Genomic DNA, 26,235 nt, shown 5'->3' with positions numbered 1-26,235 from the left:
TCTCTTTTACTATCTCCAGCTACATTTGGAATAAAAACCAAATTCCTTACAACATCCACAGCCTTTAAATAATCTAGTTCCCACCTGACTTCAGACTTCATTTCCATTTCATACCTTTCCTTCTCCCTACTGTAGCCATATTGTCTTCTTACAGGCAAAAGGAAGCCATATCACCTCACCCAACATGCCAGAAGAAGCAACACTGTCCCCAGAGATCTGGGTGACACTGGCCTGCTAGCAGACAGCAGCAGACCCAGTGTGGATTCTGATGAGGGGAATTCAGAACCAGCAGCTCAGGCCCAATCTTAATTGAGCACCAGGAGATATTCAGGGAGCTCTGGAGAGGCCTGGGGCATCTGGGGTGGGTTGACACTACCAGCAACTACATGAGGCTTCTACCTGTGGTAATCTACAGTATTACTGGAAATGTGACCTCATCGCTTGGATCAGTTTTTGCACCAATGGATGAGCTAAAGCTTCTCCCTCAAGGACCTCTCGGCCTAATAAAAGGGAGGAAAGGAGGAAGAGGGAGAAAGAGAGAGAGAGAGAAGAGGGAGAGAGAGAGAAATAATTGCCATCCAGTTTGATAAGTGCTCTCACAAGAATAAATGCTAGAAAGAATTGCACAAAAGTAATGGCACAAAGTAATACTCACTAGGGTTGGCAACAGCAGACAGGACTATCCGTGGATTACTCTTCTGTGGCTGGAGTTATAACTCCTTAGGGCTTTTTCAAAGAAAATTTCCAAATGATCAAATTTTAGACTTCAATATTTTCAGAACATTTAAGACCAGAGCTATATGTAGAGAAATGAAGGCGACATCCTTACTACAGGGTGCTCTTGATTTATTCAAAAAGTGCCACTAAAAATGTGAGTTCATAATTTACACAAGAAAATAAAACTCCTGGTAAATTGTATGTTCTTTATGTACATTTTAGTGCCGTGCCACCATTGTCATCACGTCATGATTTAGTATGTTTTGCATTGCAGTCCCTTAAAACAAGACCCAAAGCAGGAGCAATGGAGATGTCTTAATTATTATAGGACAACTTGTTATCATTTGAGGGTGTCAGGAAGGTGGGCATAGATCAACAGGTAAGTGTTCCACAAGGTAGTAGATGCCAGCAGGTTCAACTTGTCTTCTTTTTCTCTGGGATCCAAATGGCACATTACAATCCTATGCCCACTTTCTCCTGAAAAATTTAGAAAGAAAATTTCTGAGTATTTGGTACACTTCTCCCTTCTGGGAATTAAAGCAGCAGCAAAGAGATAGAACATGGTGCTTCCATCACCCCTGGGAAGGCAGCCTCTGGACTTTCCTCCATGTTCACTCTGACCCATTCCAAAGCCCTCAACATGGGGCAGCCTTTCTAACCTACAGGTGGGTTCATCATCTCAGTATAAGAACCATTTGCTAATGATAAGGAACACAATTGGATTAGCTTCCTAGATGCAGGAATCAATAGCCCGGTGTATGTGGTACTGATTAGACTTTGCTAATTAGAGCTCTCAGACATTAATCAAATACCACGTATGAGGCTAATCAACCATTGTGGGAAGCAGAAAAATCTATAGCAGCCCAAGTCTCCCCTTGAATTTCCCAACATACTTCACCTTGAAATCCAACATAAAGACAGCAATCCCTGTAGGGGGGTCTCTGTGGAGTCGGTTAAAGACTGTGCTGTTTCATGGGCTCTAAGTCTTCTGGAATATGAGACCAACATGATGTCACCAGGCTCCTTCTTACACAAACACAGGCTCCATCCTGCAGCCTCCACACACTTTTCATTGACTTTGGGGCAGCCGTGCCTGTGGACCAGCTGTAGCCAGGCCCAAGAGAGACAGACCAATGGTCCTAGGCCTGAAGGATGAATAAAACTAAATGCTCACTACCTAATGTATTATTCATGAGATGACCCAATTGCCCATCGTGCTTATGTATGTATATTCATACAATTATTCCTGTGTATTTAAATAATGAATGTTAGGTCTGTGTTTACTAACACAGATTGCTGATTAATCTGTAGTCATATCAGTCTTTATAGGAACCCTTGGAAGTATTAGACTAAATCAGCTTACCTACCTCAATTTAGGGAGTTTCTGTAACACAAATTCTAAGACATATGTTTAAGCCCTTTATTTGACAAAATGTAGTATATATATTGGGCTTAAACAAAGATTCTGCTGATAATACTGGTCAAATCCAGATGTGATTTAAGACTAGTGGAATATATTAAAAATATTTCTAAACACCTATTCCTTTAATGTTTTTGAATGCTGCTCTGTAAAAAGCTATTTCTTGCCCATCAAGCACTTTCAATCTAACCATAATCTCCTTTTAAAAGATATTTTGTTAAAACCCCACAACATGTGTGCATGGTATCATTATAATTTTACTTCTTCAAAAATAGAAAGTCAGCTTTAAATGAACTCCAATCCCAATAGATTCATGTGAAAGTTGATTCACAACCTACAGAGATTGATCAGTTTTCAGACTCTTAGAAAGCATGCCCTTCCACCATTCAGCATTATCAGCTTTAAACTTAAGTAGAGAAAATGATATGGAATTTATAGAATTTAATTGTAGGGCACACTGACCAGTAGTGGAGGATGGAATAGTGCAACATAGGACAAATAAGCATGGAGTCCAATCTTGATTGAAATCCCAGGTCATGGCATATTAGTGGTGTGACCTGGACAAATATGCAATATCTCTGAGTCTCTGAGATGAGGACAGTGATGTCCAGAGGATGGTGATGTCCAAAATCACTATGTGATATGAGATAATAGATGTGAGTGCTCAGAATAATATGTCCCTCAATATGAATGAACGATAGATGCTTGGTCAAGTTCCCTTAGTTTCCTCTGTTTATTCTTTTGTATTTTTTTTTTTTTGGCAGTACTGGAATTTGAACTTAGGGCTTCGTAGGCAGCTGCTCTACCATTCAAGCCAGGAATCATGTCTTATGCATCTTTTCATCCTTGATGCCTGACACTGTGATGGCATATAGTTTATTCAAAAATTCATTTTTGAGCCCAAACGAATTGATTGAAAGCCACCCAAAAGGTTTTTTGGGACATGTGAATGCTCTCTACCCTCCTTTCCAAAAGTCAATATTGAATAGAATCTCCAAGGCAGTAATTTCCAGAAACCAGAGGAAATAGTCCAAAGATCCAAAGCAAATCCCTCTTGTAACTTCAGCTTTGAAAAGTATAGTTATTGAAAAATACAGTCTCTCCCTACACTTCTCTGGCCTCTTCCTCTTGTAATTTTGGGGCTATTTATGTATGGAAAATATAAGGCAGGACATAGAGCACAAATAGGACAGAATCTAAAGTATTTATTTTTTGAACGATAGAGCCCCTTGTAGAGTGTTGGAGTACAGATGTTAAAAATCTTTTAAGCGAGGGGTATTATTAATATCTTAGGTGGTTGTCAAGATAAACATCAAGTAGGAAGTACCACAATCAGATTTCTTAAGTTTGGACCAGAGATATACCATAAGCTTTTGCTTAATGCAAGTATTAAGAGGATAGATTTAAAAAATTGTGTCCTTACAAAGTGGTTTGGCCATCAAGTGAAAGACAGGGTCTCCAACCAAAGGGCTAGAAACAAAACATCAGAAGCTTACTGAAGAATTTGACCTTAGAACAGAAGCATGGAGCACAACAGAGAACATACCTTTCTAATTAAAAGTCATATTTCCATTTCTTAAAATAAGTAATTTTAATATAATGTGTTTTTTTTGGGGGGGTTGAATTTAGGGCCTTGCATTTGCTAGACAAATACTTCTACCACTTGAGTAAGGTCCTCAGTCCTTTTTTTTTTTTTTTGCTTTGTTTTGATATAGGCTCTCATATTTATGCCCAGGCAGGCCTGGCATAAATAGATTCTCCTAGTTACCCTTCTGTACAGTTAGGATGACAGACATGCACCACCACACTCAGCTTTTTATCAGTTGAGAAGATGGAGTCTTGCAAACCTTTTGCCCATGCTGTCCTTGAACTGTGATCCTCCAAATCTCTGCCTTTGGAGTAGCTAGGATTATAGGCCGGAGCACCTGTCCCCAGTGGCTGCAATGGGATTTTTTTTTTAATCGACACCTAACATTTATATTGTCCATATATCATGACTGACAAAATTAAAATATGAAAAAGGTCACAAAAGTTGAAAATTGGTTACTTTATTCTATGTTAATTACTTATTGTTTTATTATTTAGCATTTTCCAATGTCAAACCAAACCCCACTGTGACACTCTTTGTAGGCAGACTGAGAAAAAAGATGGGCCACCACAGATGGGGGCCTCTGCTACCAAGTTCTACATTACTACTGGTTGATCTCAACAGAAGTGACATTTAAAAAAAAATAAAAGAACCTTAATTTAATCATTAAGTTTTTATTTACAACCTAAGAATATCATGAGTGTTTTTGGAAATGTATTTGAAAATTAAAGCTCTGTCAGTTTGGAACCAAATTCCTAATTCCAAAATATTGGGAGTCCCCCGAGAAGCCAAGTCCACTCCCAGGGACTCCAGAGTGGTAGAAACCCAACCTTGTCACATGGGAGAGCATCTGGTGGCTAAGCCTTTGCTACAGTGGTTGATGGGCCTTTATTCAAATGGATATGGGTTCTGTGCTCCAGAAGAAAACAACAGATGCTGACACGGGGGAAAGGATTGAACATTTCCTTAAAAATCTGAGTCTGAATTTCATTCCGAAACCCCTTCTCTGGTGCTGCCCTTGTCCTGACTCTCTTCATTAGACTCCATCATCCAAGTCAATTCTTATACACAACCCAAATTTCCCATAATGAGGAGCTGACAAGACACAAACGCTCCACAGCTGCGTTAAGTCTCAAGTTATTGAATTAGTTTGGCATAACTTTAAATATTAAACAATCTTCCCAGCCCCTGGTTATTGTCACTCACCACAGGAGACATATGTCATATTATCTCCCCAGCATTGTTTCTCCTTGTCTGACAACAGCACCCGGTTTTCCTTTGGGCAATTTTCCTCCTGCCAATCTGTGTAGTGCTGGGTACCTGGGGTGAAAATGGCAACCAAGAAGGGCCATCAGAGAACTTTCTTGTATTTTACAGGTGGACATTGAGAGGAAGGAAATCTCTTTCATTGAGCATCACTCTGGTTTCCTGAAGCCTGGAGCTCTCTTGGCACACTGGCTCATCCCCTACCCAACAGGGTTGACTGAAAAGATAAGCAAAGGAGGGCACTTGATGACATCATCCAAAGTCCCTGGATCCAGTCATGCCTGAGGCTAGCTCAATCTCTGGACTTTGAAATTAGGTAGGACATTGTTAGACCTCTTGTCATTTAGAGTCCTTTCTGACACATGAATGTGTTTTCATTCCCAGATCCCACTTTTAATTTGTTACTCGACATTCTGCCTCCCCCAGGATGGTTTGAAAATTTTCTTCCCACACCTAAATTCCTACAAAACACAGATCATTTTTTCTGTTGGTGGTAGAGTCACCCCATTTTATTGTGAGATAAAAGTGATTGTCTCACCAATTTAGCTACTATCCTCAGGGAATCTATCCCCTTGGAAAACTCTAGTAAAACTTCCTTCCCATTATGGCTCAGGGTCCTTGTTTTACTTCCCTGACCTCATGGTCTCTAATTACACTGTCTGGATTTTCCCACCCATCCCTCACTTAGCTGTCTCATTTTCTTTCTTCTTTGCTGTCCTTTCTCTTCAGGTTCTCCTACAAACAAGGGTTATTAATGAGGTCCATAGCCTATTCATTAGTAGGCTGCAGGGATGTCTCAAAGTCTCTTGAAATTACATGCAAGTTTTACTTGACTATTCATGCATTTGTTATCAATTGCTGTGTAACAAATTACCCTATAATTTAGCAGCTTAAAATAACAAAAATTTATTATTTCGCAGTTTCTGTGGGTCAGAAATTCAGCCTTGGCCCAGTGGGGTGCCTCTGTCTGTTTTCTTCAGAGATTTTTGTCACAGGTAAAGTCTCATAAAAGAAAATTCATTTTCAGCTGACATGGATGGTTCCTGGAAGGGCTCGGTTTCTCATAGGTTGTTGGCTGGGAACCTACCTGTTCAATGCCACATGGGCCTCTGAAGCCAGCAAGAGCAATAAAGGGCAGACAACAGACATGAGGCATTTTTGTCATCTAATCTCAGCAGTAATGTCCATCTTCTTTGTTGAATTCTATTGACTAGATACAAGTTACTAAACCCAAAGGGTTACACAGGGGTCTGAATACCAGAAGGTAAGAGCTACTGGGGGTCACATTAAAGAGTGTTTGTCTACCATAATGTACTCTGAAAGGAAAAAAGAATCATATCTTTTACCACATTTTAAAATCTCTGAATCAACATTTGTATTCTGTCTTTGTTTCTGTCTCAACCATCAGTTTTACACAAATTTGTCTATATTTTCACAAAAGAAGTCTAGTATTTCTTTCTAGTGAAATTTCTTTGTAGTGAAATTTCTCTGTAATGAATTGGAGTTAACCTCAACTTTGGAACAGTCATTACATCCTCTGCTGTTAAAATTTCTGTGATAAAAAGATCCTATGTTATCACGTACCCATCTCTCTCTTTCTCTCTCTCTCTCTCTCTCTCTCTTTCACACACACACACAAACACACACTTAATCCACAATCACTTGATGAGAAGTAAAGTGTTTTGAGGGCAAGAACCTGTCATGTAGAACACTGGTTCTCATACTTTTTGGCCTCAGGACTGACTACTGTCAAAAAATATTGCTTATGTAGGTTATATAGGTTATATACTGTGTTAGAAACAAAAACTGAGACATTTCAAGAATATTCCTTTATCCTTTTTAAAATGCATCCATCATGTGCCAACATAAATATTTTTATGAAAAATAAAAATATTTTGTTTTTCTAAAACAAAAAAATTAAATAAGATGACAATGTTTTACATTCTTAGAAACCTGTGTAATATCTGCCTAAAGAGAAGACAGCTGAGTCCTCATAGCTGCATCTGTACTAAACTTTTTAATATGTTGTTTGGGTTAAAGAGTATGAAGAAAATCTTAGTCGGTAGGCATGTCACAGAAAAAGGAGAAATATTTTAATAGCCTTTTTGTGCAGTTGTTCTTTTCTAATACTGTACCCAAATTTGACAATGCTAGTGTCTTAAAGGTTGCAGAATGTGGAATTGCATACCTTATCAGTGACTTTTTCACATTGTTACATTAAAATTCAAGGGCCTTATGTTGTACACTGAACAAATCTATCAATATATGATTCTTATAACATCATGCATTTTGGCTATTGGAAAAAAATCAATTCGCTGAAATGTACAGATCTTCTAAATGTAGTCTCATCTTGTTATAGAGCACCAAAAAATCATATTTTCAAATATTACAGACAATTTCAGTATGAGTCCTAGGAATTAGGTATTAGGAACCAGTTGAGTTCATGGGAGAGAAAACAAGTTCCCTAAAACCCAAACTTTCACTTAAGTATGTAACCCAAATGTTATTATTGACTCTCAAAACTGCAACTTATTTTCCTTGAAGTAACAAATCTACTATATGTATTTCTGAAAAAATATCTACCAAATATCCAAGTCTAAACAACCATAGGTTGGGGATGTAGCTCAGTGGTAAAATGCTTGTCTAGCACGTAGAAGGCCCTTGGTTTGATTTCCAGCACTGCAAAAAGAAAATAAAATTAAATAACCATAGTGTGTCAGTTGTTCTTTCAAATAAAAAATGTTCCATTGAAAAAAAAAGTGGCTAGCTCAAGTCAAAATGAGTGCTTTCCTTGAGCCAACCATTCTCCTGATCCACTGAAGAATGTTTTATTCTTATTTCTGTTTGATCACACAGAATTTCACAGATATAAAAGGCTGAGATTTAATAGAGTTAGTAACATTTACCACTTTGTCATTTTCAGGAGACTCTGACCTTTTGAGGGAGGGGGGTACTGGGGTGCTAGGCAGGCACGCTACCACTTTCAACACTCCCTTAGCCATTTTAGCATTGGCTATTTTTTAGATAGGGTCTCACTTTATGCCCAGGCCAGCATGGCCTTCAATCCTCCTATTTGTGCTTCCCTATGTAGCTAGGATGGCAGGTGTATGCCACTGTACCCAGCCATTGGTTGAGATGGCGGGGGTGGGTCTCATGAACTTTTTGCCCAGGCTGGCCTTAAACCATGATCCTTCTGATCTCTGTCTTCCAAGTAGCTAGGATTACAGGCTTCAGCCACCACATCTGACCATTAGTCACCACTGCCTGGCACCATCTTAGGATGATGGATTTGATCACCATTACTTTTGGATCAAAAGTGCCAATGTCAACATATGCGGGGGTGGGGGGGGAAGCAAATACCATTTTAGTATTCTCGAAAAACGTTTGAGCTTCCTGGACACATTGAAAGTGACTTGAGCACCCCTAGGAGTCCGTGGGTTATGCCTTGAAAACCATTATTTTTGACTGTCTTGTATATTTTTTTAAATTCTGGTACTTGTTTACACTGAGAGAACAGTTTGATATATTATGTACACAGTTCTGCTTTTCAAGGTCTGGTGGGAAAACAGCCCTCTAGCAAACTGTTCTGATTGAATGAATATGAACCATTCGGCATTTCCCAAACATCACTAATTCACAAGCTTTGCCATGGCACAGTTACTCTAAACTTAAACACATATTCAAAAGTATTTTTTTATCAATCTGAAAAGCATATCTTACCACAAATAAAAGAAATATATTACTACCCTTAAAATAAATATATCACTTTTCAAAAAAAATTTTTTTCATTAAGTGTACTGTGGAAAATCATCTCAGGTCCCACCATTGAGAGTTCATATTTGGAAAGACCATAATAATTCCTGCCTACTTCTGAACTGGTTCTTTTGCTAAATTCTATCATATGCAAATTTACTTCCTTATATCTTTTAGATTCTTATACCTACAGATTGCAAGTCACTCCTGGTGGGGATAATTAGAAAAAAGGAAAGTGGGGATTGGGAGAAAGAAAGGGGAGGTAAAGCAGATGGTAGTGAAGAAGTAGAGGCATCTATGTGAAGCTGTGGGGGAAATAAAGGCAAAGGAGGAGAAGGAAGCCTGACCGAATGGCCCTCCAAGGGTCTGGGGCGGGGAGAGATGAGGTGGTATAAAGGGGGCTGATAAAATACCCCGTCCTGTGAGGAGTGCTGGGTTCTGACATTGGAAACAAAAAAGTGCCTATCCAGCTGTGTTAATAAAACTGATCACAAAATTTTTCCATTTGAAATGTTCAAGTACTTTTGTGTCATGAAACCAGGATTCAGGACATCACGAAGTATTTGGATAAAAGGCACATGCAAATGTACCTGTGCACACAGCACACACACACACACACACACACACACACACACACACACACACAGAGCCTCTTGGTGTGCATATGTTCTGCAATGAATCAAAATGAGTTTGAAAGCATCTGTGACTATGGTAAAGGAGATGGTGAGAAGTCTCCATTGAACAAGAAAGCATTGATGGAAGTTAATGATATGATGTCTACTAAAACCCGTCCAAGCAATAAAAAACCTTTTATGGTCTAATTTCTGCTGTTATCTTTGTTGCTTGATGCTAGCAAGTGTTTGTGAAGTGTCTGTGAGGATGTTTCTTGGCTTGTTACCTTCGATCTTTAAGACTACCTTTACCATAAGGCAGTGGTTTTGAGGTTCAGTGACCCACATCCTGGGTCACAGATGGGAAAGGATCTGAGCTCCTTGTCCATCCTGTCATGAGAATGTCTCTGCTGTGACTTGCTCTGAATGTCAGTGCTCTGAGACTTCATCTGAAGAAAGAGTCTGGTGCTCTGAACAAAGAATAAGTTAAATAAGAAAGACACAGTCCCAGGTTTAAAGTTTCTCATGAAGTTGGGAAGATCTCCTTTCAGCTTTTAAAGAAATGTGACAAATCCTAAATACTACCTGCCAGAGTATATATAGAACAGTTTGCAGACACATGGACAAGCACATGATCAAAGAGGACAGCCAAATGGCCCAAGGATATATGAAATGTGCTCTATCCCAATAGTCATCAGGAAGCATCAAATCAAAATCATTGCAAGACTCCATTGCACACATCCTGGAATGGCTTAAGTAAAAAGACAATACCATGGGCTGGTGGAGTGGCACAAAGGGTAAGAGTGCTTGCCTAGCAAGCATGAGGCCCTGAGTTCTAGCCCCAGTGGCACCAAAAGAAAAAAATGTAATATGCTACAGACCAAACCAATTATGCTCCTGGCTATACACTCAATGTATGAGCACACAAAGACATTTAAGAATGTTCGTAGTGGCACTATTATCAATAGACAAAAACTGAAAATAAAACAAATGCCATCAATCACAGGGTAGACAAATGATAGCATATATGTACAGTAGAAAACTATACAGTAAGGAAAAGGAATGAGCAACTATAAAATGTAGTACTGTAGATGAAAAGAAGCTAAACACAACAGAGAATATACTTTATGATCTCATTTATATAACGTTCAAATACAGGCAAAGTTAATTTATAGAAATGAAACTTATAAGAGCTTTCTTTGTTTTGGGGTTTGTTTGTTTTTGGTGAGACTGGGTTTTTGAACTCAGGGCTTCACGCTGGCAAAGCAGGTGCTCTACCACTTGAGCCACACCTCCAGTCCATTTTGCTCTAGCTGTTTTAGAGATAGGGTCTTGCTAACTATTTCCCCTGGCTGGCCTTGAACTATGATTCTCCCAATCTCAGTCTCCCAAATAGCTAGGATTATAGGTAAGAGCCACCAGTACCCAGCCATAAGAGCTATCTTTGCGGGGGAAATAACTGGAGGGGGAAATACTGGCAGGGGAGGGGTTGATACACTGGCAGGATTCTGTTTCTTCATCTGGGAGTAATCACCTATGTTGGTTTCTTTTGTGAAAATTCACCAAGATGTAAATACATGTAATTTGTGTTCACTTTCTATTACTATAACAAAAATCTCTGGAATGATCAACTTAAAAACAGGAAAGGTTTACTTTGGCTTAGTTTTGGAGGTTTCAGTCCATGTCAATTGGCCGTTGCTTTGGGGCCTGTATCGAGGGAGTAGATTATGGTGGAAGCACATGACAGATGAAGCCTTCACCTATGGCCAGAAGTGATGGAGAGAGGGAAGAGACCAAGGTCCCACAACCCTTCTCAAGGGCATGCATCCAATGACCTAAGATCTCTCATCAGGTCCTCCAAAAGGTATGCCACCTACCCATAGTGCCACTGGCTGGTGATCAAGCCTTCAGCATATGGGCATTTGGGAAACAGTTAAGATCCAAACTGTGTTGTGACTTGTGAACTTTTCTCTGTTCATTGTATTTCAGTACTAAATGAACTTCAGAAAAAGAATCCCATGTAATTTAATGTTTAGGAATTAGTGTCTTATTATTCTTATTAAGCACTACCTTCTTTATAGTCATATTTTCTAGATTCTGGACCGATTAAAAATGTATTCACTATTTCCCCAAAAATTCTATTTTAATGGATTGTTACTCTAACTGCAAAAGAGGATACTGCCTTTGTTCTCACAGCCCTACACTGAAAAGATGAAGAAATACATTCAAGGCATTTGCTTTGAGCACTCACATAAGCCAGGCACTGTGCTTGGCTCTGGAAATGTGCAGGCCAAGAGTCAGGCACAGTTTGGGCTGAGGTGCTTCCCACCTGACAAGGGAAACCACAGTTGGGAACAGTTGTCAGAGTGTGGAGTGCTGTGCTGAGTGCAGCATCACACAGTCAGATGGATGGTTCTTCTTAAGCCTGTGGAATCACATTTTCTCACTCCTGTTTTTGAAGGCCAGTTGGACTTAGTACCAGAGCACAATGGCTCACAATTGTTGTTTCCTATTTTTAACTTGCCACACCCAAATCAAGTGTAGACAATTATTCTGATTCTGTTTATCCTGTTGGACTTAATTCTGGGCAAGAATTATCATTTTTTAAACATACCAGGCATGATGGCTCAAAGCTACAGTCCCAGCACTTGGCATGAGGATAATGAGTTGAAGATCAGCCTGGGCTACAAAAGTGAGTTCAAGGCCAGCTTGGCAGCGAGATCCTGTTTCAAAAAAAACAGAGCAAAAACTTAAAAATATCTGATGAAAGGAGGAAGGAGAAAGCTGGGCAGTGTATCTATAAAGAGAGAATTTGCATCCTGAGATCCAAGCAGGAGGAAGAAGGATCTTGGGTAAGGACAGTCAAAGGGCAGCAGTCCACAGACAGCAGAAGAGGGTGGCTATCCCAAAGTTGAGTCTCTAGGTGCTCAAAACCTGTAGAAGAAACCAAGACTCTAGAACTGCCTAAAAACTGACTGAATTAAAAACAAGAGAAAAAAATGATCCAGTCTTAACTTTTCTACTGGAAACTGCAAGATGTTTGGGAATAGAAGAGGATCACTTCAAAAATGCATCTACAGCTTTGGAAATTGCCTTGATAACTCATTCTGCTCTAGGTAATGTCAGGACTCAACAAATAGTGCCCCAAAATATGATGCTTTGACAGACATTTAGACAAAAGGAATCCAAAGTCTCTCCAACCTTCCCTTATTCCCCTCACCCACCCCCAAGCACAGGGAGAGACTTTTCCCTAAAATCACTTATCTATCTAAAGACCAAATCTGCCAAAAAGGGACACAATTGCTTTTGCTCCCCTCCTGAGACTCCATTAGCCAGGGAAGATTAAACTCCTATCACAGGAAGGAAGACTGAGGAATGTCACCACATTTAGACAGACTTTGTCACCTACTATTATCTGTTCTTCATTCATCCAACTTCCAAAGAGAATCATTTACAAGTTATTGTGTGTTCTTTGGGCCCGTTCAACTCCCCTGAAAATAATTTACTACTCAAAATTGCCTCCATTTTCCCATGCCCCCTTCCCTATAAAGAAGGAGTGTGCTTTTCTGAATTTTATGGAGTCATTGGGTTCTCAGCTTCTGGTTCTGCACCCCTTCCCCCACCTCCATGCACATTAGTATGTTTATATGCTTTTTTCCTGTTGATCTATTGTCAGTTCATGCCCTTCAGAGACCAGACCAGAAATTTCCCTCACCCCTGCACTAATGTCTTGACAGTCTCTCTACCATGTTGGTTTAAGAGAGATGCCACAGGGCTCGCCTGATAAGAAAGAAGTTGCATTATGCTAGGATTTCCAGCAGCAAAATACTAACAGCTCAGGCTCCAAGAGAGATAAAAGTGGAGCGGAAGGAGGTAGGAGAGGAAGAGAAGGAAGCAGAGAGAGATTGCTTGCTACAGCCAGAATACATCAGGATTCTGAGAAATAAAGGGAGGGAAAGGACAGTGTGAGAGCAAAACTGATGCTGCCTTTACTTCTTAAATTACCAAGAAAAAAAAAAAGGAGTATAATTACAGCTTCCCACCTGGGAATCTCACCAGAACATTCTATAGCCAGCAGGGATTGTTGTGGTTATTATTGTTGCTTATTACATGTTGATATTCAAATATCTAAATTATGCAACCAATCCCCTTACCTGCCACATTCTAAATGAATGCTTTCCAGAATAACATCTTGTTGTCATGGTTTATGAAGTAATTAGATGATACCCAGGTCTAACTACCTCTTTGCCATTGAATTCAAAGCAATTAAATAAAAGATAAATGTCTAAGCATCTGATATTTTTCCCACTTACATAATAGGTGTCAAAGAAATGCTAAGTTTCTCCAAAGATACACAAAGTCATGGTCCTGCCCTGGCCCTGATCCTCTTTCACAGGAGGCATGGATGCCAGTCCCCTAAGGAGTATGACATGACAGACATGCGGCTTTGTTCTGGTTCCGGAGGTACACATTAACTCCACTTTGCAGTTCCAGAGTCTGGAGCCTGAAGACACCTTCTCCATTCCAGGCATCCATGCTCCCATCAGCTTCTGATGGCAGGATCTCTATTTATAATTCATGCCTCTCCTTTGGTTTCCTTTCCAGGTCTCTCTGGACTGGTGCTTAAACAAAATCTCTACCCACATTGAGCACATGTTGGTCCTTCCTCAGTTAATAATTAATGGTAATGATGGTGGTCATGTGCAAATGTTTAAAGAGTATTTCTCTTTGTCTCTCATCTAAAGGTCACTTTTTTCATTGCTGCAAGGGGTACTACTGAGGCATAGACAATCTCAGACAGCCCTAAACATCACTGGCCAGCTAGATTTTATGTTATAGTTAATAAAAAAATGTCCTGAGAGCCAGTAGTGGAGAGATGTTATTTTTGCTATCAAAATCTAAACCACCTGGTTAACAAGACTACAGTCCCCTCCCCCATATGGTTGCAATATATACTGTGCTTTGGGAGAATGCTCTCCACCATTACCTACCTCAACTTTCAGTTCTTGTCCTCAGTTGAAGCTCAGACTACTCTCAGGTCACAGAGATGGATATCACCTCGATAAAGGCAACAAGCCCAGTCTATACCCCCCACTACTCCAAGTATGATCCTTGAATCAGCAGCATCAACACTGTCAGGAGTTTATTAGAAATGCAGAGTCTTGGTATGCTGTGGCTGTGCAGCACTGTAATCCCAGTCAGGAGGTTAAAGTAAGGCTGGCATTCCAAGGCCAAGGCAAAAAGCATGAGACCCTATCTGAAAAACAAGCTAAAAGCAAAAGGACTATGTGTATGGTTCAAGTAGTAGAACAAACTCGAGGCCTTGAGTTCAATCCTCAATATAGCAAATAATAAATAAATAAATAAATAGAAAAGAAATGCAGAGTCTCAAGTCCATATTAGACCTCCTGAGTGTTTGTCTCTTTTAAGATATTTATTATTTGTTTGTTTATTCATTTATATTGTAGTGCTGGGGATTGAACTCAGGGTGTTGGGCATGCTAGGCAAGCCCTCGACCACTGAACTGCACCCCCATCCCCAGTATCTGCTTTTAACAAAAGTCCCAAGCAATCCATATGCACATTAAAATTTTCAGGGTGTTGACAAGGTCATTTGCACAGTAACTGTCCTAAGAATGATGAATTAGGCCAGCTAGTACCAAGAGAATTTAATTCCCACACTCATGTTAGCAATCAAGAAAGTAGGTTCTGACTGTGACCAGATTTGAACCTGGAAGTCTGTATTTCCCAGTAGCTGACCACCCTTTTGCAAGCAGTAAGGAAGAGCCTGCTTGAACCAAATCTACATAGGGGAAGAGAAAGAGTCCAACTAGATCCTCAACTACACCACTGTTGGAATTAAAGACCCTGTAGTCCTGAAAACAGACACACGAGAGACAGAGAAAATCTTGACAAGGCGATTTCTTCTGATCAAAAGGGTGCAAGCATGTGCTCACTCCAGCTGAGCAGACACACAAGCACAAAATGGCTGACAATGGCCTCTCCTTATATCCCTTATGTAGTTGTACCTGACCCTCGCCTGGGGTTTGTCCAGGTCAAAGTTGCACAGTCTTTCTCGATTGGCTAAAAGGCTTGGGGGATGGGTTAGGGCATACAGTTTGGTGGGCAATTTTTGTGGGCAATGGGGCTGTACAAGAATCTGGAAGAAGAAACAGGAACCCTTTAAACAATGCAAGAACCTGAGATGGTGACCTGAGGAATTTTAAGTAATCTAAGAGGGTGGCATATACTTTGACAGAAAAGATTGTTTTTCTAATACTACTGAGCCTCTGTGTTCACCTGTGCCTAAAGCCCAATCTGCAGTGAGGCCGCTCAGATACCTGAGACATAGCTCTCCCCTTTTTAAATTAAGGAAATACAAACTTGGCTTTTTGTCACTTGAAGCCAGGAGAATCCTAAAGGACCAGGACCCAACTCGCAAGAGACTTTACCTCCTGCCTGACCATGAGGGTAGATCCTTCTACCATTCTAGGCAGATCTAAGTCAGACTCTTTTGAACCTTTCTCTCAAACATCTCCCAGGTTAAGCCTTTTAAATAGGCACCACCTCTGTAGGGGGAAAAATCCACAGGCCAAAGGTTCTCAAATTGCTTAAAGGTTTCCTTTCTGCTTATAATATCTTAGATGTGACCCTGCCTTCCCCTTTTTTCTCTTATGGATAAAAGATTTCTTGGAAATGCCAGGCATGCTGCTGTCATTTCCAAATGACAGCCAGCCCAGAGAAGGTTAATGCTCTCATCAGAAAATGCCCGTCTCCTAAGTTGGTTAAATAGATCTTTCTGGTTTGCCTGACTGCTTGCTCCTTCCCCAGAGAGCTCTGCATCTCAATGACATGTCTTTGCAATGCAGCAGCGTTGGTCCAAGCTTGGTGAACATCGGTTTTTCTATGAGTTTTCCAGGTTTAACAAAACCCAACCATGGATCTGCCAAACAAAAGCCAAAGGTAACAGATCAGCCCATTGCTATCAGAAGAACAGTTCTCTGGGCTTGTTTTCTACTTCTGTGGAACTAAGAGAAAAGAACATTAGGATGGCTGTCATGGAAAATCTATTAAAAAAAAAAAAAGAATGAATGAAAGAAGGTCCCATTTGCTTGTGTCACTCTTGACCAGTCTTGCCATCATGTCTCAAGGAGTAGCAGGGAGAAGGACCAGAAAAGAAACAGCCAGGCCTGTGTTCTGATAAAGTATCAGGGAGGAAAGGATGGCATAGCAGAGATAAAACCTAAAGAATCCAAACATGAAGAAGGTCACGAAGCACTAAGGTGAAGTAGCCTATAGACTTGCATATAACCATATGTGGGTTAAACTTCAAGGTTTTTTCCTCTGTAACCTGCTTGCAAGGGTATATAAGGTGAAACCCCTTTGTTCTCGGGGCTCAGCCCTTGGACATGAGTCTGCTGAGTCTATGCGTGCACAATAAAACGTTGCTTCCTTGCCTGAGTCCCATGTCTCTGTTAGAGTTTCCCAAAATGCTTCTCAGAACTGCCTGGGGTGTGTGTATGTCTGTAGGTGTTCGGCCCCAGCACTCCTCCTCTGGGCTGCCTGAGAACTAAGTTACTTACTTTCCTGGGTTTGGAATGAACTTCACAAAAGCCCTTTCTAACTCAGAAATTCTTCAACTGTCCAAAAAGAAGGATAACACCTTCTCTGAGAGGTGTGTTAAAAGTACATGGTTGGCAAGATGATCAGGAAGTTTGGGGGGATGGGAAAAGGGGAAGGACTCTTGATTAAAAATGGGATATTGGGTTATAAGTGAATAAGTGGAGAAGAAGCAAAATGAGACAATAAAAAGGGAAGTGGGGGGAAGGGAGTGCCAGTGGTTCACACCTGTAATCTTAGCCACTTGGGAGGCTGAGATGGAAGGATCACAGCTTGAGGCCAGCCCAGACAAAAAGTTCATGAGACTTCATCTCCACCAACAGCTGGCCAGGCTCAGGCCTATTGTCCCAGCCGTGGTGGGAAGTATAAAATAGAATGGTCATGGTCCAGGCCACCTGGGGAAAAGGCAAGATCCTATCTGAAATAATGCACTTCCTATACAAGAATGAATATGGGATTTTTAAACCTGTTGAAATCACCTTAAGAAGAGGACTAAGGTAGAAAAGACAGAAAAAGAGGAGATGAACTAATTCAGGCAATAACATCTATATATATATGAAAATGTCATAATGAAATACCCTGTTAGTTGTCTTAAACAAACAAAAATGTCTTTTAAAAAAAATGGAGAGGAGAAAGGCAAAATGGATCCTGTCTAGGGGACTGGTACCAGTGGAAAGGGAGAGGAAGTGGGGAGAGGGTATAGGAGGGTGAAAATGGTGCAAATATTATGTACACATGTGTGTAAATGGAAAAATGAGAGCAGTTCAAACTATTCCAGGAATGGGGGAGGAGGGATAAAGGAGAATGATGGAGGAGATGAATTCAACTATGACATATTGTAAGAACTTTTGTAAATGTCACAATGTGCCCCCAGTAGAACAAAAAAAAAAAAAAGGAAAAAGTAACCAGAGCAAAAAGGGAAGGCCTGGAGGTGTGGCTCAAACAGTAGAGTGCCTGCCTAGCAAGTGCAAAACCCTGAGTTCAGAACCCAATACCATCAAGAAGTAGGAGGAGGAGAAAAGAAGGAAGAAAGGGAGAGAGGGAAGGAGAAAGAGAGAGAGAAAGAAAGAAAGAGAGAGAAAAAGGGGTAACCTGATAACCCCTAGGTTCAGATACTTACCTCCAAAAAGCACAGACATTCCAGAAACATCCAAGTACCCCCTGCACAGGTTAGAAAGACTAAGGAACTTCTTCATATTGAGGTCTCTAAAACCTACCAACCAACTGTCCACACATTTGGGGAACTTTGGCCTTTGTAATTTTGGTCAGGAAGAATTCTTGATGTTATTAAATTGAAAAATTAGATTTGTTTCTGAGATGTGCTCAAATAACTTAATCCTTTACCTGGGTCAACATTGGTAGATTAGAGAAGATACTGATTTATTCTGTTGTATCAGCCATCTGCCATTGTTCTAAGAAGAGCTATGCTCTGAGAAGTGGCTTGAGAGTACAGACTGGAGACATGTGATTTCTCCCTTCAAAGACTGTCAGGGTATTCTACATGAGGTGAGCAGAAAGGGGCTGGGTAGGTGGCCTTTCTGTGTGCCAACAGCAGATGGACAAGAACTAAAGGATGGCTTCCTTCATACTGTTCAAGAATAGCATATTACTCTTCCTTTAAAAATTACCACAGAGTTAGTGATTTAAACAACAGAAGCTTATCCTCCAATAGTTCTGGGGCTTAGGAATATGTAAGGGATATTATGGGGCTAAAATCAATATATTGATTTTAATGCACAGATCATTCTGCAGCCTTCAGAGGTGAATCTATTCCTTGCCTCTTCCAGCTTCCAATGGCTGCCCACAGTCCTTGACTTTTGGCAGCATCACTCCAATCCTCTACTATCATCACTTCTGTGTATTCTTCTTATAAGGACACTTGTAGTTATATTTAGAAACTAAGATAGGGCTGGAGAGGCTCAAGTGGTAGAGCATCTATTTAGCAAGCATGAGGCCCTGAGTTCAATCCCCAGTACTATCCACCCCTCCCCCAAAAAAAGAGGATGCTAGGACCTAAAATAGTTCAGCATAGTCCCTCTGCTATAGCTTGGTATGGTTTGAAATGTAACCCCCATTGTGAGGTATTAAGAGGGTGGAAACTTGACCCAACTATAGTGTTTGTTGGAGCCTTTGTGAGGTGATTAGGATTAGATAAAGTCTCAAGGGTAGAGCCCCCATGATTGAATACTGGTGGTTTTATAAGAAGAGGCGAGACCAGGACACGAACACACACGTGCTCCAACTCTTGCAATGTGCTGCTCTGCCCCACCTCAGGCTTCAGGAACAAGAAAACCATGGTCAGATGTAGACTCTTGACCTCCAAAACTGTGAGATAAAGAAACTTCTTTTCTTTATAAAGTTGCCCAGCTTCAGGATATAGTAACAAAAAAAAAAAAAAAACAGACTAATACACTCCTCTCTCAAGGTCTTTTATGTAATTATAGCCTCAAAATTCCTTTAGAAAACATTCACAGATTGCAGGGCTGGGATGTGGATATTTTTGGGTGCCATTGTTCAGCTTAGTACAAGCACATGTGAGAGATGTGATACATGAATACAGTATCACCGATTCCAAGAGCTGCCAGAAAGCCAAGAAATTGTCCTAATGCCATCTGGGGAAGGGGCATTGGTGGGACTGGTCTCATCTAGCACAGATCTAGAACCTTTATAGCCTTCACAGTCGAATGCATCAGGTGACGATATCTGCAGCTTAACCTCAAGAAGTGGAATCAGGAAAGAATCCCTCCCTCTTTCCTTCACATTCATGCATATTGGCCATGTTAGACCAGTTTGTCTCCAACATGGGTTAAAGAAAAGAGGTTAGAAGTCTACAAATCAGTGAAGAATACTGCCAAAGAAAAAGTTTCTCCCTCTGTTGCTTTTATTCTCAGTCAGATCTTAGTTTGAGAGCAGTACTAGGAAAGGGGAGAAAGGGGGAAAATCTACAAGTTTTCAATGGAAGCTGAGAGAAGACTATTTCTGTGTGTATGAAAGAGACACCCAGAAGACAGTCTGAGATTGTGGTCAGAGAAGGATTTAATGATAGAGTTTTTTGTCTTTTTTATGTATGCTCAGAAGATTTCTTTGCAAATCCATGACACTCACCACATGAAAACATTACTGATTCTTTGAACTGAATTCTCACAAAGTAAAAACAGTCTAGTTTAAACATATTTTCTCAAGTTCTGACGTCATTTTATGACTCTATACCATATTGAGAACTACATTTGCTATATAGAAATTCATTCCTTGCTGCCTTACCATCTGAAAACTACAGGTCAAAATGCACAATAAAGCACTGTAAGAAGTCTCCTTGGATGTAGATACCCTAAGTCCCCACATTTTCCAGTTAACTACCTTGTTCTGACTTCCTCTGGCTCCAAAATGCATTGGTTGCAAACACTTCACCCTAGACGGTCTTTCCACCAGACATCGTAAATGACCATGAGTATTGATGACCATTGGTATCTTTCCTTTCCTCTATCTACTGAGAATCTTCTCCAAGGACTTTTTTTCATTCTCAATATATTCTTTCCTCTTCCTCCTAGCTCCCAGTAAGCCCAACATTTTTTCTGTTCTTTACTCTAGATCCTTCTCCATCAGCAAAAACTTCCTGGCCTAAGCTATTGACTTACACAACCAAATAGCCTTACTTAATTCCAGGATTTCAGAGTTGAATTTTATTTATTTATTTTTTATCAGTACCTTTTGAACATTCAACTATTTGGGGCAGAGTTAGGATAAGAAAAGCCCCAAGGTAACAAAATCCCTTTGAGAGATTGACAGCTAACAAATAGATATTTTTTGGTTCCAGTGGAGCCAGCTTCAGCTAGAGGCAGATAAACAACCCCGCAATTTATGCTGCAAAGGAGGACAACATGAGGTGAGCAAGTTGGAGAAACAATCCACCTCTCGAAGCTCCTTGACCTTAAGCACGATATTGCCTTAAAATGGCCCCAGCAGTCCAACAAGCAAACAGCGTGAGTATTTTGTAAGTCTATAAATGCGCTTTTCCTGCCAGCAGAGCTGTTAGAATTTAATAGGCTCATTCCAATGCGTTAGTGTTTTGCAACGCCTATTTCAAGGGGTGTTTTCAAAAATGATTTTTCTCTAACCAAGAGCAAGGGAAATCAACCCGTAAGACAAACAGGAAATTAACTGCTTGGATTTGACTTCAGTGACATAGGCTAGAAGGTTCTGAGTTGTTACTGTCGTCATTTAATAGAACTCAGTCTCCAACGGGTCTGCTAGCCTTGCACAAAGAGAAGCCTATTCAGGCCTCCGTAGGGCACCATTAAGTGGAGACCTGAATCCTGAGGGACACCAGTGGAGACATACAACCTGGTCTGTCTATTTATAGTCAAACCTGGCACCTGGAGGCACCTGGTCCTCGATGTCCCTTAGAGCATGGTCCTGAGGTCAAGCACGCATGCTCACAGTAACCTGTGGTTCAGGAATGATTATTATCATTCCTAACTATGAACAAGGGAGTCAAGGCCCAGGGAACTTCAGTCATTCATCAAGCACCACGAGCAAATGGCAGAGCTGAGATTTGAACCTGGGGCTTCCTACCTCTCTACCCCCCCACACCAATATCTAAGGATGGGATTCACTATGTGATCGCTAAGGTGTCTGCTGACTCAGTGTCTCTCTCATTCTTATCATTTGCTGAGAAGTACTGACTAATTTGTTTAGTTACAATTTCCCTTTCCAAACTTGTATTTTCTGTTCCTTTCCTGCACTCCAAAATGTATGTGTACCTCCCTGTCCCCCCCATCAGAGATTCCCCTCAAGTCTTTGGATGAAGCATTTATGCAGAAATAAGTAAAGTGGATATAATGACTCCAGAGACATTTGCTTTGGCCTTTCTGTCCAATTCCTTTGTATCCAGTCCCCTCTCAGCTTACCATCAACCCCACAAGGAAGGTACTGTTGTCATCTGCATCTTACAGATGACAACAACAAAGACCCAAGACACTAGGATGCTTGGTCAAGGTTGCATGACTAATTAATGGCACAGATAAGATTTGAACCCCATCTTTGTGGCTTCAGCACCCACATGCTCTGGCATACCGTGCCACTGTTCTGCCTCTCTGGCTCTAAGGAAGGAGAACTAAGTCTGCTCCCCTCCCTTGCCCACTGCCCAATGCAGTGTGTGTGCCCATCCCCAGGCTCCTCCTGGCCAGCTGCTACTTGTCACCATGTATTAGCTCATTTGGCATCTCCATGGGGAGGCTCCAGAGCACAGGGGCAACCTCTGCCCAGTGGGCTTGGCAGTTGAGGAACACAGTTCCTCTACCTGCAGTGACACAACCTTCAGCAAATTTACAACCCCCATTAGATACATAGGATGCACATACTGGTCAGGGAGTCAAGGCCTTGGTCACTCACACCCCACAGTGTCCCTGGCCACATCTGCTATAATCTGTAGCTAGACTGCCCTAGAACTAAGGAACGACAAGGCTTCCTTCACTTTATGAGTAGATGAGCTTCATAAGCAGGCCAGGGAAACTAAGATGCCAAGTGTTTGCAAGGGGAAACCTGGCTAGCCAGCCTATAGGTGCTCTTTCCAGCTAAAGGAAACCCTGGGCCAGGAGCCACCAGGGCCAAACCTCAAGGTCCCAAAGACCTCCAAGGTTTACTTCTGAACTTATGTCCAGTGGAGACAATGAGATTAGCTGACATGACTGGAATAAATAGCAGTGTCAGGCAGCTTGGAATGCACACCTCATTACAAGGCCACCCTACCTTTAGTGCATAATCAATGAATATTTTAAATAAATCTTTTGCCTACCTAGTGAATAATGCAATCCCACATCACTGTCTTTTTGTGATAAAAGCATGCTTTCATTATCAGGGGTTGACAAACTTTTCCTGTGAAGGGCTAACTAGCTGCCATCTAAGACTTTGTAGGCCACATAAATCTCTATAGCATCTTCTTTGTTTATTTTGCTTATTTGTTGTTACTGTTGTTAGCAACCCTTTTAAAATGTAAAAGCCGTTGTTAACTTGCAGGCTGTACAAAAACAGACTGGAGGCCAGATTTTAGCTGCAAGCCATAGTTTAGCAACCCTAAATTCAAATATATAAACTACATATTGTGATTTTGGTGGTGTTCTTGTGTTGTATCTTCATTTTTCCCCCCACTGGTTGCCTCAAAAATTATATAAGTGGCTGAGATTGAGATCCACCCTGCCAGACTTCATGGAAAAGGGCCTCATGGCTGGTGTCTTCTTTGTGGTCAATGCTTCATGCTCTATGGGGAAAAGAAGCAATTAGTAGGAGGATTTAGGAAGAAGTGGAACGCACACCAAGCTGTGAGTTTTATTAATGCCTTTGCCTAAATCTTCAGAAATCATTGGTCTTTCTCCTCAGGTTTCTCCATCAGTACAATGGGGTGTAATAGCATCACACAGATACTAGGCAGTAACCAAGAGGTCAGGCACATTGGCTCAGAGACTACAAGTCTTATGTGGCTTTGCAGCGGAAGCATTTTACTCTCCTTTGACAACAGCAGGAAACTAGAGATGAATAACCCCAGGTCAACAAAATCCTTCAGAGTCTGAGGGATTCCATTGACTCTTTGAGTCCCCTAGCCCCAGAGTGCTCTGTTCACTGGGTAGTGGTCTGGGTGACCCTGGGTGACATCAGGCTTTCTCCTCTCAGGAGAACCAGGACATTGGGACCAACCTGATCACCAGTACTGTCAAGAATCCTTCAGAGACTGAGGATTCAGCAAGCTTAGTGGCTGGCTAGCTGGCTTCTCTCATCTCCCAGGGGGAGGCAGCACAGGACTGCTCCCTCAGGGGTGCAGCAGGCATCCTCAGTGCCTGCAGACCTGGGTTAGAATCCCTGCTGCATCATCACTCATCAACATGTTAATTACCCCGGGAAACTTCTACATCCCTCTGAATGAGGGCTTTGAACTAAATGATCTCCAAGACCCTTCTGCCTGGAACTTCTTAAATCCCACTGGGCACCTCCTGTTCCTCAGCAGATGCCTTTAACTCCTACTTCCCAGAGGAAATAAGGGGCAGGAAAATTGAACTTGCCCACATCCCCTGCCCTCCCATTCTCTAAGTGATGGGCATCATCTTGCATGTTTCTTCCCCAAGTTCATGAAAAGGAAGTAAAGGGTCTTTTCCTCTATAGTAAAGGCCCCCATCTGCCCCAATCCCATTCTGTCCTGCCTCTCCCAGGATCATATTCCCTCCCCTATTTCTTCCTGCGTCCATACCCTCTGTCCCCCTTTCCCACTATGGAAATTCATCCAAATGGTCCCATTCTGAAAAACAGCCATGGAACAGCCTCCCTCCAAGAGTCTGCTGAGCTCCTGCAGCCCAGTTCCTCCCTCTCTTGGGGGGAAGGAGGACAGCACCCTGTGTAAACAGTCAAGTCTGCTGTGCATTCATCTTTAACCACCCGTGCTGAGACCCACCGTGACTATAGAAATCCTATGTTTATCATTTCTGCACCTTCGGAAACTGATGTTGTCACTTATACCAAATGACAGGAAAACAGCTCCAAGGAACAAATAAGAAATGCTCTTTCTTTTTGGAAAGTCTCACCTTATCTTTGCTTGACAGAACAGACTCCTTCTCCTGCCCTCCCTTCCTCCCCCCAAATAAGTCCTGGTTTATTCCCCTAATGAACTGAGCCCCTTGGTTCTTACCTACTAGTGAATCCTATTGCCAGCCTAGAATGCAGTGAATCCTACAAAAAAAAAAAAAAGTGTTCTTTTCTAGACAGTTTCTTCTTTCTCTTCCTTCTTTAAAATGATAATAACAGTAAGGGGGGGGCTATTGAGAAGCCAGGATTTGAAACATCCCCAGAGGTCACACAAATTGCATTTTTGCTGTAAAGAAGGGGAGGGCTGGGGAAGGGCAGATGGTGCATTGGCTGCAAGGATACCCATTCTGGTGATGTCTTTCTGATGTCTTTTTTGGAGCCCCTGGCTGGCAAAGCTTCTGCGGCATGAGGGGCAGCCCCTCTAGTGCGCAGATCCAATCGCAAATGGAGAAACAAGCGAGCCAGCAGGAGCCATACCGGCAGGGAAATTATTTCCTAATAAAACTACAAAGGGAAGGACGATAACTGGGCACTGCTGACAAGTATTGTTGTCTTGTATCAAAATCTCTTTATAAACCTGTTTGAAGAAAAGAGCCCGGCTTCTCTTTGAAGTCCCAGTTCAAAGCCATTGACTTGCCGGGTGGGGGATGGCAGGGGAAGAGAATCAGAAGAACTTGGCAAACTCTCCGTGCAAATAAATACCTCAGTACTCTGAAGACACTTTTTTGGTTTGATTTCCTGTTGAGCTCCTAATTGTTAATAACAACCGAGCTCCCACCTCTGTGCTGGGCACTCCTGGCAGACTATCTCACTTAACTAACACACATTCCTTAGAGGCGCTGTCCTTGCCCGAGCATCTCAGAGAGGATGGGAAAGATGGAGGAGGAGGGAGACCAGGCTGCCAAAGGTGGGGAGAAGAGCTACCTTCCTAACCTACTGGAAATAACCCCCATTCAACATGGATTTCTGATGAGCCAAGCTACTGTATCTTGTTACTACTCCTTTCACCTGTCCCCATCTTCTTTAATCCGTACCCATTTCCTTCACCCAGTCCCTCACTTCAAAACCACATTCCTCAGTTCTCTAAATGAGTGATGCTCCAAGTGTGGTCCCTGAACCAACAACAACAGCATCACCTGGGAAGCTGTTAGAGATGTACATTTTTGTACCCCAACTCAGACCTACTGAATCAGAAACTCTGAAAGCAGCCCCTGGGATGTGTGTTATCCTAAGTCCTCCAGGGAGTTCTGATGTGGGAGGATCACTGCCTCAAATTCATACTTAGCAAAAGATGGGCTGAAGCCATGTGTTGTTTTTCTTAGGATCCCAGGGTTAGAATCAGGAGCTGACTGGTTACACAGAAACAGGTGTCACATTCATAGTAGCAGAGTTCCAATGACCAGCTCAGCTGAGGTCTAAGTTGATGAATAAATACCACAAGAGACAAAAGGGTAGAATGGTAGAATTTTTTTTGAGGAGGGATGCTGATGTTTACTAACCCTCCCCTCTTCAGGGTGTCTCCTTAAGAACATAATAGGCCCAATAAGAAGTCTGACCCTTTGATTTTTCAATGCAAGGTTCTGGGCCTTCTGACCCTAAGTGCTGTCAACACTTACCCTCTGCACTTAGCTCCGGGATCTACCACAGAATGTACATGAGACCAACACAAGGTGAGACCTCTTGTCTCAAGAA

The 26,235-nt window shown here is 41.5% G+C and overlaps 1 long non-coding RNA gene across 1 annotated transcript in view; it reads right to left on the bottom strand.

Annotated features, from left to right (window-relative positions):
* Positions 1–749: 749 nt before the first annotated feature.
* LOC141425473 (uncharacterized) overlaps positions 750–26,235 on the bottom strand; it is a 113,439-nt gene continuing 87,953 nt past the window's right edge. The window contains exons 2-3 of the long non-coding RNA XR_012450479.1: positions 4,932–5,045; positions 750–1,194 (exon numbers count right to left, since the gene is read on the bottom strand). This is a non-coding gene — a long non-coding RNA (uncharacterized lncRNA). The remainder of the gene's footprint in view (positions 1,195–4,931; positions 5,046–26,235) is intronic.

The sequence above is a fragment of the Castor canadensis genome, chromosome 8 (genome assembly GCF_047511655.1).
Source record: "Castor canadensis chromosome 8, mCasCan1.hap1v2, whole genome shotgun sequence".
NCBI classification, from domain to species: Eukaryota; Metazoa; Chordata; class Mammalia; order Rodentia; family Castoridae; genus Castor; species Castor canadensis.
The sequence above is the reverse complement of the archived record's forward strand: the minus strand, read 5'-3'. Positions and strand labels throughout refer to the sequence as shown.